The following is a 12,149-nucleotide window of genomic DNA, read 5'->3' on the forward strand; positions in this document are numbered from 1 at the left end:
GGTCGCCCTTCGTGAGATTCGTCGTTATCAAAAGAGCACTGAACTTTTGATCCGCAAGCTGCCTTTCCAACGTCTCGTCCGAGAGATCGCCCAAGATTTCAAGACCGATCTCCGTTTCCAAAGTTCGGCCGTGATGGCACTTCAAGAAGCCAGCGAGGCTTATCTCGTCGGCCTCTTCGAAGACACCAACTTGTGCGCCATCCACGCCAAACGTGTCACCATCATGCCGAAAGACATCCAATTGGCGAGACGCATTCGTGGCGAGAGGGCTTAAATTTCCTCCATCCATCCATCCATCCATCCGATCCGACCATCTAGAATTAACAAATTCTTCATCTTCGAAGGTGTTAAAAGAAGAAAAAAAAAATCGGTTCTTTTCAGAACCACAATTATTTTCCAACGAATTGAAAATTTATCGTTCGCGCATGCAACTTTTTGAGATTGAAAAAAAAAAAAAAAAAAAAAAAAAGTTAGGTTATGTGATTTATTCACAAAATTCGTACTTACATAAAACGATAAACTTTTGCTTTTTTCTTTCACATTAAATTTTCTTTTAACTGAGACTATTTGAAACATTATTATATAATAAAGTTTATCATTCTTTGTAATAACACTGTTTCGACAGTCAAATGAATAGACAAGAAAATCAAATGAAAGTATGTATCTCCTCAACAGAATGTGCATTGTCCAAGCGAATCTTTCGTTCGTTTCTTGAAAATAATTGTGGCCCTGAAAAGGGCCATTTATTTGTATCGATGGTGCCCCTACGTCGATATATACGATCGGAGCACGTTCCCGAAACCACCAGGACGTCGTCGTCGTTGAAAAAATTAAATCATCGTCGTCGACTTTTCACTTCTTTCTCTTGGGTGAAGCGGTTTTTTTCGCTTTGACGGTGACGGCTTTGGCCGTTTTCGGTTTCGGCGCTTTCGGTTTCTTGGTTGGACCGGCCTTGTTGGATTTCTTCGCTTTCGATGGCGTCTTGGGTTTGACGGGCGATCTGGAGGCGGCGCTGGCTTTCTTTTCGGGAGCGGACGCAGCCTTTCTAGCCTTCGATACGGCGACGCTCTTCTTTTCGGCGGCAGTTTTCTTAGACTTGGCCGAAGCGGCGGGGGCGGCCTTCTTACCGGCTTTTGAGGCGGATCCTTTTTCGGCGGACGTCGGCGCTGACGCGACGGAACGTTTAGCAACGCCCGTCTTCTTGGATTTCGCCGATGACGACGCGGTCGCAGCGGCAGATCTCTTTTTCGTGGCGGACGGAGCCTTAGCTGCACCGGTGACGGCAGAAGCCAACTTGAACGAACCGGAAGCTCCTTTTCCTTTGGTTTGGACCAACGAACCGGATGCGACGGCGCCCTTAAGGTACTTCTTGATGAAAGGCGCAAATTTTTCCGCGTCGACTTTGTAGTTGGCCGCGACATATTTCTTGATCGCCTGCAACGAAGAACCGCCGCGTTCCTTCAAGCCTTTGATGGCGTTGGTGACCATCTCCGAAGTGGGCGGATGAGAAGGTTTGCTTCTCGGATTTTTGGGCTTCTTCTCCTTCTTCACCGGTGAGGAGCCGGAAGTGGCACCGGCGACCGTCGAAGCTGCTTGATTTTCTACGTCGGCCATATTTTCGTCTATCGCGCGCGCGTTTTTTTCTTTTTATTATAGGTAGGCTTATTCTTCGGTGAAAGAACGAATGAACTTTACAGAACGAATTGGGCGCCAAAGTCAAAGTGTTGGCGCGTTCGAAAACGCGCGGACCGCGGACTAAACGAGAGCCTTCTCGTCGAGTTAGAAAATTCAGTGGGCCTCGAATACAGCTTTCGCGTGATGGCATCGTTCTCTTTACGCGAAGATCACCGCCTCCGGGTGCGGGAACATGAGCGATTCGGTCGGCGATGGCCTCCTGAATAACCTCAAGTTTTCCCGGACGACCAGCCGACCTCCAAAAGCGAACAAGGACCGATCGAACGTCGACTCGAACAAAGACCCTCCGAAACAAGGAGATGACATCCAAGTTCGACGCCGACGTTACGCGTTTTCCACGAATAACAGGAAAGTTCCGCTTTCGACCAGACAAACTTGGAAGCATCCTCTACAAGTTTCACGAACGAATCGGTCGAAAAGTACGTGCGATCTTTTCGAAAATCGCCTCGCAAAGAGACGCAGCACGGATCGGAGCGACGACCGACGAACCTGCAGAGTGTAGGAAAAAAATTCACAAACGGTCGAAGATGACGTCCGAGAAGGTCGAATTTTTTCAAGAACGAAGATAAAACCTTCGCCTTTCGTAGGAGTTGATTTTTGAAAACGATCTTGACGAACAGGTCGGAAAAAAAACGATGTCAATTTCGGACTCGACCATGAGAAACGAATTTGTACGACGAACGGACTTTTCGAACGACTTTTTTCGCAAAATCGACATTTTTTCCTCAAAAATTACCTCACACGACGAAATCCCATCATCGAAACATCACCGAAAACAGTTTTGACGGCGAAATTCTCGTCAATTTTACGAAAATAAAGGGAAAATCAGACGGACCACCGTCGAACATCCAGCGACGGGAACGGACGAGTTTTTTAATTTTTCTTGCCAATTCATTGCGAAAGAAGCAATTTTTCTCGACGAAACCATTTTATAATCATAAAAAAAACTCCCCAAACACCACAAACCAACAAAAATACGGAAATCTTGCATTGTTTGCATTTTTCAGACACTCTAAATAAAACTACGTCGATGTCGGCGGATTTTCAGTCGGTCGTCGGTCGACAGAAATCCAACGAAATTTTCATTTGTTCTTCTCAAAAACGAAAAACAAACAAATCAACAAAACATTCCCTACTATTAGTCGACATTTCGAGCAGAAACTACGAACGTCGAAAGATTTAAAAAATGAAATATGTAGGTGTGCGTGCGTGCGTACTTACTTGAAACTTTTTTCTTGTTTCATCGTCGCACTGGAACAAATTAAATTTTAATGCAATGTAAACGCGACCACACTTTCGACGAAAACATCTCTATGAATCGAACGACGTCGGAAAAAGAATAAATCGAGAAGAGAACAAATCATGAAACAACACACACCCACCCCGCCCGGCCCGGCCAGAGTGGTGGGAATTTCGATGAATGAACAGACAAAGAAACCAACTCTGTTATCAGTTCTAAGAAAGAAAGCAGGTAGCGGCGGCGGCGAACCTTCGACCGTACTACGGTCAGTTCATGAATTAACCCCGTCCGTTCGGAGTTTATTCATCTCCGGTCCGTGTCGGCGTTTACTTCAAGTGGGTGCTATTTCCATCTAAGCAAGCAAGTGAGTAAGTAAGTTCTCAAATTTTAAATTACGTTAATCGCAAGTGACTCGTTGAGATCGTCAAACGAACAATTTAATTTAACGCCTCATACGAGTTTTTTTTTTTCGTCATTTTGTCGCAAAAAAAAAACTAAAAAACGACTCGCAAAAAAAAATTTTTTTTTTTTCTTCTTTTAAATCTTGTACATTTTCTGACATGTGTACCATCGAAAAATGTCACATCCAAACGATCGAACAATCACAAAAAATCGTCAACGTACCATCTTGGAAAATTTTACCAGGCAACGACCATACCACGTTGAAAACTACCGGTTCTCGTCCGATCACCGAAGTCAAGCAACGTCGGGCGCGGTCAGTACTTGGATGGGTGACCGCTTGGGAACACCGCGTGCCGTTGTCTCTACTCTTTTCTTTTTTTATTAACATTTCTGATGTCAAACTTTTTTTAAATATATTTTTCACTATTTATATTTTCTCTCAGGAACTTATATAGTATGAAGACGAAAATTTTTAATTCGTTCGAGTTGAATTTGTGGTTCTGAAAAGAACCGATTTTTTTTCTTTTTTTTCCAACCAACTTCCAAGCTGCTCGAGGAGGATTTATTTTGAACTGGTGTATTTGGTGACGGCCTTGGTTCCTTCAGAAACGGCGTGCTTCGCCAATTCACCGGGCAAAAGAAGACGCACCGCCGTCTGGATCTCCCTGCTGGTTATGGTCGAACGTTTGTTGTAATGAGCGAGGCGACTGGCTTCAGCAGCTATACGTTCGAAGATGTCGTTCACGAAACTGTTCATGATAGACATAGCCTTGCTGGAGATACCGGTATCGGGATGGACCTGCTTCAACACCTTGTAAATGTAGATGGCGTAACTCTCCTTCCTCCTGCGCTTCTTTTTCTTGTCGCTCTTCGAGATGTTCTTTTGAGCTTTTCCGGCCTTCTTGGCCGCCTTACCGCTGGTCTTGGGTGGCATTCTCTTCTAGTCGTCGAGTTAAAAAAACGTTTAAAAACAGAAAACGAGACAGACACGACGTGCACGTTACGACGAGTATACTCGATCTAAAACGCCGCACACCTAAAATCCCTCTATTTATAACGAGCGAGCGACAAACAGGCGCTCCGCCTTAGTTCGTCGTTCGACCATTGCCCTAACGAGATGGCGCTGTACCGACCATATAAATTTCTAGCCTTCGCCGCGTTCGGCATTTATTTCAAGCCGTACGTTTGTCAGTGCGCTTCGTGTCAGTCGCAGTAGGTGTTTTGCTGTTTATATCGTATAACAACATGTCCGGAAGAGGAAAAGGAGGTAAAGTGAAGGGAAAGGCGAAGTCTCGTTCCAGTCGTGCCGGACTTCAGTTTCCCGTCGGCAGAATTCATCGTCTTCTGCGTAAAGGAAACTACGCCGAAAGAGTGGGTGCAGGTGCTCCCGTTTATTTGGCGGCCGTAATGGAATATCTAGCCGCCGAAGTTCTCGAATTGGCAGGAAACGCCGCCAGAGATAACAAGAAAACCCGTATCATTCCGAGACATCTTCAATTGGCTATAAGGAACGACGAGGAGTTAAACAAGCTCCTTTCCGGCGTTACCATCGCCCAAGGCGGTGTCTTGCCCAACATCCAGGCGGTGTTGTTGCCCAAGAAGACCGAAAAGAAGCCTTAAATTTAATTCTTCGCCGCCGTCATCTCGAACGAAAAACAAAAACTTTTATAAAAACCATCTTCACATCGGCCCTTCTCAGGGCCAAAAATTCAACTCGAACGAATTGATTTTTTCGCCAAAATACAACAACCTATGAGAATCATGTTAAAAAGTCTTTTAGATATTTTAAAGTTAAACCGATCAATTAATTCATTATACGAGCGTAGACTGAACGGAAGATTTTCGATTACATTCAACCAAGAAAGATGATTTTTACGACTTTTCATCGTAATTTTTAGAAAAATTCAATGCCCGACTAAAGCACGAACTCGACAACTCTATCTATAATAATTTATTGATTATCTAATTCAAGAAACATTCCGATTCGTCGTAAATTTCTTCACATTTCGCACATTAATCTGTTAAGAACATACACACACACACCGGTCGCCTATACGTGCTCTCCGTCTCGATAATTTCTTGCAGCAGCAGTCGTCAGCGGTGAGCCGTAATACTACAATCAATCGTTTTATTTGCTATGAGATTTTGTTTCAAGTCACGTCTGAGGAGAGTAACTCTACCCCATATTGGACATAACCTCAAATATACTCTTCGTGGCAAAAACGTTCTTTTAACGATGGTCATTCTAACCTAAAACTGCTGTCAAAATTGTCAAAGTCGCCGCCTGGATCACAAATTAAAATGATCACTCACTCCGTACGATTTTCATTTCGATTTGAAGACAAACACACAATTGAGCAACATATTTAATTCGTTTGATTTATTTTGTGGTTCTGAAAAGAACCGTTTTTTTTTGTTTGTTTGTTTGCTTGCCTGCGGGGGGTTTGTTGTTATTCCTCTGAGGATGCGGATACACGTCATAAAATGATAAAATTAACCGCCGAAACCGTAAAGGGTACGACCTTGACGTTTCAGGGCGTAGACGACGTCCATGGCGGTGACGGTCTTACGTTTTGCGTGTTCGGTGTAAGTTACGGCGTCACGGATGACGTTCTCGAGGAAGACCTTCAACACACCTCTGGTTTCTTCGTAGATGAGACCGGAAATACGTTTCACACCACCACGACGAGCCAATCTTCTGATCGCCGGTTTCGTTATACCTTGGATGTTATCGCGTAGAACTTTGCGATGACGTTTGGCGCCACCTTTTCCCAATCCTTTGCCACCTTTACCACGACCGGTCATCTTGATAAAATTAGGAAATTCTTCGTACAAAACGACGTAGCTTCGACCAAGTTCGTTATGGAACTAACGTCAAAATTTCATTCCGCGGGACTATTTATAAGTTACGGCAGCTCCACCTCGCGTTAAAAACGAATCCACCAATGGCGTCGCCGTATGACTCATCGAGTTTATAAAACGGCCGTTGGCGCGACGAAAATTTTCAGTTGACTTTCGAACGTTCGTACGTACGGTCGGTCGTTCGGTCGAAGCAAGCAAGCAAGCCACTACCTACGTTAATTCTTTTCATTTGATTCATCCGATATCCGAGATGGCGAGAACTAAACAGACGGCTCGTAAATCTACCGGTGGCAAGGCACCTAGAAAACAGTTGGCCACGAAGGCGGCCAGAAAAAGCGCTCCCGCCACCGGAGGTGTCAAGAAACCTCACCGTTACAGGCCCGGTACGGTCGCCCTTCGTGAGATTCGTCGTTATCAAAAGAGCACTGAACTTTTGATCCGCAAGCTGCCTTTCCAACGTCTCGTCCGAGAGATCGCCCAAGATTTCAAGACCGATCTCCGTTTCCAAAGTTCGGCCGTGATGGCACTTCAAGAAGCCAGCGAGGCTTATCTCGTCGGCCTCTTCGAAGACACCAACTTGTGCGCCATCCACGCCAAACGTGTCACCATCATGCCGAAAGACATCCAATTGGCGAGACGCATTCGTGGCGAGAGGGCTTAAATTTCCTCCATCCATCCATCCATCCGATCCGACCATCTAGAATTAACAAATTCTTCATCTTCGAAGGTGTTAAAAGAAGAAAAAAAAAATCGGTTCTTTTCAGAACCACAATTATTTTCCAACGAATTGAAAATTTATCGTTCGCGCATGCAACTTTTTGAGATTGAAAAAAAAAAAAAAAAAAAAAAAAAGTTAGGTTATGTGATTTATTCACAAAATTCGTACTTACATAAAACGATAAACTTTTGCTTTTTTCTTTCACATTAAATTTTCTTTTAACTGAGACTATTTGAAACATTATTATATAATAAAGTTTATCATTCTTTGTAATAACACTGTTTCGACAGTCAAATGAATAGACAAGAAAATCAAATGAAAGTATGTATCTCCTCAACAGAATGTGCATTGTCCAAGCGAATCTTTCGTTCGTTTCTTGAAAATAATTGTGGCCCTGAAAAGGGCCATTTATTTGTATCGATGGTGCCCCTACGTCGATATATACGATCGGAGCACGTTCCCGAAACCACCAGGACGTCGTCGTCGTTGAAAAAATTAAATCATCGTCGTCGACTTTTCACTTCTTTCTCTTGGGTGAAGCGGTTTTTTTCGCTTTGACGGTGACGGCTTTGGCCGTTTTCGGTTTCGGCGCTTTCGGTTTCTTGGTTGGACCGGCCTTGTTGGATTTCTTCGCTTTCGATGGCGTCTTGGGTTTGACGGGCGATCTGGAGGCGGCGCTGGCTTTCTTTTCGGGAGCGGACGCAGCCTTTCTAGCCTTCGATACGGCGACGCTCTTCTTTTCGGCGGCAGTTTTCTTAGACTTGGCCGAAGCGGCGGGGGCGGCCTTCTTACCGGCTTTTGAGGCGGATCCTTTTTCGGCGGACGTCGGCGCTGACGCGACGGAACGTTTAGCAACGCCCGTCTTCTTGGATTTCGCCGATGACGACGCGGTCGCAGCGGCAGATCTCTTTTTCGTGGCGGACGGAGCCTTAGCTGCACCGGTGACGGCAGAAGCCAACTTGAACGAACCGGAAGCTCCTTTTCCTTTGGTTTGGACCAACGAACCGGATGCGACGGCGCCCTTAAGGTACTTCTTGATGAAAGGCGCAAATTTTTCCGCGTCGACTTTGTAGTTGGCCGCGACATATTTCTTGATCGCCTGCAACGAAGAACCGCCGCGTTCCTTCAAGCCTTTGATGGCGTTGGTGACCATCTCCGAAGTGGGCGGATGAGAAGGTTTGCTTCTCGGATTTTTGGGCTTCTTCTCCTTCTTCACCGGTGAGGAGCCGGAAGTGGCACCGGCGACCGTCGAAGCTGCTTGATTTTCTACGTCGGCCATATTTTCGTCTATCGCGCGCGCGTTTTTTTCTTTTTATTATAGGTAGGCTTATTCTTCGGTGAAAGAACGAATGAACTTTACAGAACGAATTGGGCGCCAAAGTCAAAGTGTTGGCGCGTTCGAAAACGCGCGGACCGCGGACTAAACGAGAGCCTTCTCGTCGAGTTAGAAAATTCAGTGGGCCTCGAATACAGCTTTCGCGTGATGGCATCGTTCTCTTTACGCGAAGATCACCGCCTCCGGGTGCGGGAACATGAGCGATTCGGTCGGCGATGGCCTCCTGAATAACCTCAAGTTTTCCCGGACGACCAGCCGACCTCCAAAAGCGAACAAGGACCGATCGAACGTCGACTCGAACAAAGACCCTCCGAAACAAGGAGATGACATCCAAGTTCGACGCCGACGTTACGCGTTTTCCACGAATAACAGGAAAGTTCCGCTTTCGACCAGACAAACTTGGAAGCATCCTCTACAAGTTTCACGAACGAATCGGTCGAAAAGTACGTGCGATCTTTTCGAAAATCGCCTCGCAAAGAGACGCAGCACGGATCGGAGCGACGACCGACGAACCTGCAGAGTGTAGGAAAAAAATTCACAAACGGTCGAAGATGACGTCCGAGAAGGTCGAATTTTTTCAAGAACGAAGATAAAACCTTCGCCTTTCGTAGGAGTTGATTTTTGAAAACGATCTTGACGAACAGGTCGGAAAAAAAACGATGTCAATTTCGGACTCGACCATGAGAAACGAATTTGTACGACGAACGGACTTTTCGAACGACTTTTTTCGCAAAATCGACATTTTTTCCTCAAAAATTACCTCACACGACGAAATCCCATCATCGAAACATCACCGAAAACAGTTTTGACGGCGAAATTCTCGTCAATTTTACGAAAATAAAGGGAAAATCAGACGGACCACCGTCGAACATCCAGCGACGGGAACGGACGAGTTTTTTAATTTTTCTTGCCAATTCATTGCGAAAGAAGCAATTTTTCTCGACGAAACCATTTTATAATCATAAAAAAAACTCCCCAAACACCACAAACCAACAAAAATACGGAAATCTTGCATTGTTTGCATTTTTCAGACACTCTAAATAAAACTACGTCGATGTCGGCGGATTTTCAGTCGGTCGTCGGTCGACAGAAATCCAACGAAATTTTCATTTGTTCTTCTCAAAAACGAAAAACAAACAAATCAACAAAACATTCCCTACTATTAGTCGACATTTCGAGCAGAAACTACGAACGTCGAAAGATTTAAAAAATGAAATATGTAGGTGTGCGTGCGTGCGTACTTACTTGAAACTTTTTTCTTGTTTCATCGTCGCACTGGAACAAATTAAATTTTAATGCAATGTAAACGCGACCACACTTTCGACGAAAACATCTCTATGAATCGAACGACGTCGGAAAAAGAATAAATCGAGAAGAGAACAAATCATGAAACAACACACACCCACCCCGCCCGGCCCGGCCAGAGTGGTGGGAATTTCGATGAATGAACAGACAAAGAAACCAACTCTGTTATCAGTTCTAAGAAAGAAAGCAGGTAGCGGCGGCGGCGAACCTTCGACCGTACTACGGTCAGTTCATGAATTAACCCCGTCCGTTCGGAGTTTATTCATCTCCGGTCCGTGTCGGCGTTTACTTCAAGTGGGTGCTATTTCCATCTAAGCAAGCAAGTGAGTAAGTTAGTTCTCAAATTTTAAATTACGTTAATCGCAAGTGACTCGTTGAGATCGTCAAACGAACAATTTAATTTAACGCCTCATACGAGTTTTTTTTTTTCGTCATTTTGTCGCAAAAAAAAAACTAAAAAACGACTCGCAAAAAAAAATTTTTTTTTTTTCTTCTTTTAAATCTTGTACATTTTCTGACATGTGTACCATCGAAAAATGTCACATCCAAACGATCGAACAATCACAAAAAATCGTCAACGTACCATCTTGGAAAATTTTACCAGGCAACGACCATACCACGTTGAAAACTACCGGTTCTCGTCCCAGTCTTGTCCGAGCGCTCGTAGCGAACGGACGTGCGATAGAGAGCTCCCCCTCTCAGTGTTTAAGTTGTGACCACAGTGCAAAGTGCCACGTGCCTTGAACAAAGTGAATCGTGTCCCAATTGTTGTTTTAACAACAAGAGGAATTAAACCAAGTTCGATACAGCGCAGGCTGGTTAAGCCTGCACTGACCACCGAAAACATGGCCAGTTCGAGCCTCAACTGGCTGAAGCCGAAGAAAACGGTGAAAAAAGTGAAACAAAAGGTGAGGTACGTGCCAGTACCAATCGACGCTAACCGATTTCAACCAATCTCTTCTGATGAAGAGGATGAAGAAGACAACATGGAGACGGAGGAAACATCCTCCAGGACAAAACCCACCGCGACCGCGAACGAAAGGAGACCGCCGCCGATCATCATCCACGGCCGGAACATAACGCACAACCGTCTCAGAGAATTGTTCGCCGATTGCGACAACGGTTACCAAGTGCGTTACACAAGGGAGAAAACCCTTGTGTACCCCAACACGACAGACATCCACACGACGATGAAAAACAAACTCACGGCAGGAAAAGTGGAATTCCACACGTTCACCCCAAAAGGACTCAAAACGTCAACGTTTGTAATCAAGGGGCTGGACAACAACCCTGAGCCCGAATCCGTTCTTGCAGAGCTCAAGAGCTGCAAGATTGAAGCTACCAATGTGAGAAAAATGGGGCCCAACACCAAGAGGCCCCATTACATCGTAACAGTGGCCGACAGCGAGACTGTCGAGTCACTGAACAAAAAGTGTCGGGCGATTCTCAACGTCAGGGTGCGTTTCGAGAAATACCTCAATAAGAAGAAGATGACACAGTGTCACCGGTGCCAGGCATGGGGCCACGGCACGAGGAACTGCAACCTCGAACCGACGTGCGTAAGATGCTCTCAGTACCACTGGACCCGCGACTGCCCCCATAAGCCCGACCCGACGTACATTCCCAAATGTGCCAACTGCGGGAAACAAGGACACGCTGCCTCGCAAACCACGTGCGAGGTCTACATCGCCAAGGTAACCCGCATCGAGGAACTCCAAGAAGAAAGACGTCAGAAGGTCGCCAACAAGAGGGCTAAATTAGCCCCCGCGCCGATCCCAAAGGTCAATCCGTGGACCCAGCCAAAGAAACCAACAGGTGAGTCCATTGTTTTTACCGATAAATCATTTCCGCCTCTGCCGACGCCTTCAACGAGCGCAGCAAATTCGCCAATTTTAACAAGGCAAACACCAACCAAAACGAAAATTCCAGAAACAAGCAGCATGACAGAATTTTGTAAAATAAACGCCGAAATTTCCAGGCTGAACAAAAATGTAAATATGAAAAATCTGCTCATAATACTTAAAGAACTGAACAATGCACTTGAAAAATGCCAGTCTCAACAAGAAAAGCTGTTCGTCTGCATAGACGTTCTATCCAAAATGGGAGACGCTGGCTATGAGCTGTAAATTGACGATAGTTCACTGGAACGCAAACGGTCTGCATGAAAAAGCTGCGGAATTATTGAACTTTATTAAAAATGGTGGAATTCACATTATGGCAATTAGCGAAACGCGTCTCAAAAGTAAAGATCGGCTTAAATTCACCAATTACACGGTTCTCAGAAAGGACAGAACGGATGTCATTAGGGGAGGTGGGGTTGCTCTCCTAATCCGTAATGACGTCCCCTTTGAACACATTCCCACCCCAAATGTAAGATTCCTCGAAACCCTAACGATTAAGATCGAGAACAACATTTTCATAACATCAGTTTACAACCGACCAATCAACTCAATTAGGGACGCGGATTTAGACATAATTAATAATCTGGGAAGAAAGCAATTAATTCTCGGGGACTTCAATGCGAGACACACAAGCTGGGGTTGTCACGCAAACAATAGTAACGGGTTCAGGCTCTACAATTACGTAGAAAA

General features: G+C 45.1%; 1 non-coding gene across 1 annotated transcript; it reads left to right on the forward strand.

Annotated features, from left to right (window-relative positions):
* Window positions 1-3,579: 3,579 nt before the first annotated feature.
* Window positions 3,580-3,699, forward strand: LOC148165766 (5S ribosomal RNA). The gene has a single exon (XR_015771194.1). It is a non-coding gene; the product is annotated as a 5S ribosomal RNA (ribosomal RNA).
* The last annotated feature ends 8,450 nt before the right edge of the window (window positions 3,700-12,149 follow it).

Source organism: Gnatocerus cornutus, unplaced genomic scaffold (genome assembly GCF_029298725.1).
Source record: "Gnatocerus cornutus isolate USDA-ARS CGAHR unplaced genomic scaffold, icGnaCorn1.1 ctg00000218.1, whole genome shotgun sequence".
NCBI classification, from domain to species: Eukaryota; Metazoa; Arthropoda; class Insecta; order Coleoptera; family Tenebrionidae; genus Gnatocerus; species Gnatocerus cornutus.